This window comes from Taurulus bubalis (genome assembly GCF_910589615.1).
Source record: "Taurulus bubalis genome assembly, chromosome: 2".
Classification (NCBI taxonomy): domain Eukaryota; kingdom Metazoa; phylum Chordata; class Actinopteri; order Perciformes; family Cottidae; genus Taurulus; species Taurulus bubalis.
Genome location: NC_136590.1, coordinates 46,712,754 through 46,716,804, shown reverse-complemented (window position 1 = coordinate 46,716,804; position 4,051 = coordinate 46,712,754). Strand labels below are relative to the sequence as shown.

General features: G+C 45.1%; 1 pseudogene across 1 annotated transcript; it reads left to right on the top strand.

Moving 5' to 3' along the window:
* The first annotated feature begins 1,897 nt into the window (after positions 1-1,897).
* Positions 1,898-3,514, top strand: LOC306754055 (hydroxycarboxylic acid receptor 2-like; annotated as a pseudogene). Its single transcript has 2 exons — positions 1,898-2,494; positions 2,832-3,514. The product of its transcript is annotated as a hydroxycarboxylic acid receptor 2-like (transcript).
* The last annotated feature ends 537 nt before the right edge of the window (positions 3,515-4,051 follow it).

The window sequence follows — 4,051 nt, the reverse complement described above, 5'->3', positions numbered from 1 at the left end:
CATGGTGCATTATCCTGCTGGAAGTAGCCATCAGAGGATGGTACATGGTGGCCATAAAGGGATGGACATGGTCAGAAACAATGCTCAGGTAGGCCGTGGCATTTAAACGATGCCCAATTGGCACTAAGGGGCCTAAAGTGTGGCAAGAAAACATCCCCACACCATTACACCACCACCAGCCTGCACAGTGGTAACAAGGCATGATGGATCCATGTTCTCATTCTGTTTATGCCAAATTCTGACTCTACCATCTGAATGTCTCAACAGAAATCGAGACTCATCAGACCAGGCAACATTTTTCCAGTCTTCAACTGTCCAATTTTGGTGAGCTCTTGCAAATTGTAGCCTCTTGTTCCTATTTGTAGTGGAGATGAGTGGTACCCGGTGGGGTCTTCTGCTGTTGGAGCCCATCCGCCTCAAGGTTGTGTGTGTTGTGGCTTCACAAATGCTTTGCTGCATACCTCGGTTGTAACGAGTGGTTATTTCAGTCAAAGTTGCTCTTCTATCAGCTTGAATCAGTCGGCTCATTCTCCTCTGACCTCTAGCATCAACAAGGCATTTTCGCCCACAGGACTGCCGCATACTGGATGTTTTTCCCTTTTCACACCATTCTTTGTAAACCCTAGAAATGGTTGTGCGTGAAAATCCCAGTAACTGAGCAGATTGTGAAATACTCAGACCGGCCCGTCTGGCACCAACAACCATGCCACGCTCAAAATTGCTTAAATCACCATTCTTTCCCATTCTGACATTCAGTTTGGAGTTCAGGAGATTGTCTTGACCAGGACCACGCCCCGAAATGCATTGAAGCAACTGCCATGTGATTGGTTGATTAGATAATTGCATTAATGAGAAATTGAACAGGTGTTCCTAATAATCCTTTAGCTGAGTGTACATGTATTGTATATATATACATATATAAATAAATAAATATGTATTTATTTATTTATATATGTATACATATATATAAATATATACATATTTTGTGGTGAAATGTTCAGAGAAATGTTCCTGTTGTCACGTTACGTACTTGTACTAGTGTACTTGTACTAGTGTACTTGTACTAGTGTGTACTTGTACTAGTGTGGTAACATGAGGATGTGGTGATGACGCTGACCAATCAGGAACATCCTGGAGACATAAAAACACCGACAGCAGTTTATGAACTCTTTATGAATGAAGTCGTCTCACACGGTGGGCTGGTGAGTTATAAATAGATATTAATATTTATTGATGTGTGCTTCCTACTTTGTTCTTCAAAGATGCCAAAGTTTCATACAGTTTACACATTTTAAATATATGTATTTTCATATTATTAGTTTGTTCATTTAGTTAAATTGTTTTTTCTTTCATGTTTTTCTAATTGTTTTCTTTGACAAATATTATATTTAATAAGTACATTGCTATACTGTATGATCATTTTAAGCTTATTTTATGAGATGTTAGTATTTTTTATTTAGTCAATTATTTTCAGTAACTATAGACAGATGTTCAGGTGAAACGTATCAGTATTTTATTATTATATTTATTTGCAGTAGTAATAGTATTTTTGTATAGACCACAAGTCATTATAATAAACCACTTTTATGAAGAAGTATCTGTTTTACTATCATGATGCTCCACATGTAGTGAACTAAAGACTTTAGTCTTCATGATGAGCAGAAGTGAAACCAGTTCATGTTCAAACCCAAAAATACTTTGTGGGTTTTTTATTCTACAGAAAAAAACAGGAAGAAGGTGAAAAGAGGAAGTTGCAGATTTCCTGAATCTCGCCACTTTCCTCCGACGGATCAAACCACCAAAAAAACACCAACGGTTTTTATTAGAAGCTAAAAACAATCTAATGTTGTCTCCACACTGATTCTAAAACGCAAAGCGGCACAACCTCACGACCCCCATGTTGAACCTCACGACCCCCATGTTGAACCTCACGACCCCCATGTTGAACCTCACGACCCCCATGTTGAACCTCACGACCCCCATGTTGAACCTCACGACCCCCATGTTGAACCTCACGACCCCCATGTTGAACCTCACGACCCCCATGTTGAACCTCACGACCCCCATGTTGAACCTCACGACCCCCATGTTGAACCTCACGACCCCCATGTTGAACCTCACGACCCCCATGTTGAACCTCACGACCCCGGTGCCCGGCGGCGGCTGCCCGCCCGTCGGTATCCAGCTGGAGGGCGTGCTCCTGCCCCCGGTGCTTATCGTGGACGTGGTGCTGGGGCTGCTGGGAAACGCGGTGGCCCTGTGGATCTTCTGCTTCAAGCTGAAGGCCTGGAACCCCAACAACCTGTTCCTCTTCAACCTGGTCATCGCCGACTTCCTGGCCCTGGCGAGCCTGCCGCTGAGGATCGACGCCTTGCTGCGGGGCCACTGGGTGTTCGGAGACGGGGCGTGCCGGATCAACCTCTTCCTGATGTTTTCCAACCGCTCGGCCAGCATCGCGCTGATGACGGTGGTGGCGCTCTACCGCTACTTCAAGGTTTTTACAAAATTTACAAAAATTAAATTTACAATATTTAAAACATTTTACAAAATGTGAAGAAATGTAAAGAATTGTTTTAATATTTTACAAACTTTAAAGAGTTTAAAATATTGTATTTCTTTTTCAAATATTTTGCAAAATTTTAAACATATTTAAAAAATATATAGATTTTACAAACTTGTATGACTTTTTAAATATTTTACAAAAGACATTTTTAAATGGAGTGGAATAAGTTATTTCAAAGCCTTTTCTCCCCCTGAGGATGATTCTGAATGGAAAGGAGTTTAATATATAAGAATCCAGAGGCGTAACAGACTGCGTCCTCTCGCTGCAGGTGGTCCACCCTCACCACCGCTTCAACCGCCTGACCAGGCGCCAGGCGGCGTGGGTGTCGGCGTTCGTCTGGCTGCTGGTGGCCGGCTCCCCATGCTGGCGTACGACCACATCAAGGGCGCCGGCGACAGAACCCAGTGCTTCTTCTTCACCTCCTACGGGGAGGCGTCGCGGGCCCTCGTCGCGCTGGTCGCCGTGCACCGCGTCCTGACGGTGCTGGAGTTCGTGGTGCCGGCGGCCATGCTGCTGTTCTGCTCCGTCCGCATCTTCGGCTTCCTGCGGCGGCGGCAGATGGGCAAAGCGGAGAAGGTGCGCAAGGCGATGCGGGTGTGCGTGGCCATCGTGGCGGTGTTCACGGTGTGCTTCCTGCCCACCACGGTGGCCACCGTCGGGGTGTGGGTCGTCCGCTCGTACCGGCCGTGGGACTGCGCCTCCTTCTACACCTTCACCCAGCTCTCCATCGTGTCCCTGGGGCTCAACTTCCTGAACTCGGCTCTGGACCCCGTCGTCTACGTCTTCTCCAGCTCCACGTTCAGGAGGGCGCTCTGCGACGCGCTGCCCGGCGCCCTGCGCTGCGGGGCGGGCGCCGACGGCGGCGAGAACACGCCGTCCTCCGGGACTCAAACCACCGACCAGCAGGAGCTGAAGTCCACGAGGGCGGAAAGGGGCAGCGAAGCCTTGTGACCAGCTGTTCCTCCACAACCGGAGTTTGATTTGTCACGATTTTAATTTTATTTAAACGTCCAAATTAATTTTGTTATACTTGTTATCATCATTATGATCAATGGTTAATTTTGTGAAAAAAAAGACAAATAAGTAAGTAAAGAAGTAAAAATGAAACACCAACATTGTACTATCTTGTCACTTGCAAGTAAATAATGAAGTAAATCAATGTTATTGTATGTGGTTTAAATGTAACAATTACATATAAAGTGTTTCTGTTGTCTCTTGAATTCACTTCCTGCTGAAACGTGCTTCACAAATGAAGTTTACATTTTGTGAATCATGTTGTTCCTTTCAGACTCTGTTCTTCAGGGTTCCCCTCTGGAGATATTTGATATTTGCGATCCCTTTAGACCCATTTTTTTATAACAGAAATACATCCTGAATTTGTTTCTAGGAGCACTGAGCAACTGTCCACGCTGATGAATGAAGAGCTCCATCTAGTGGACAGATCACCAACTACACCACCTGCTCCTGTCTGGGTCTCTTAGAGCAGAG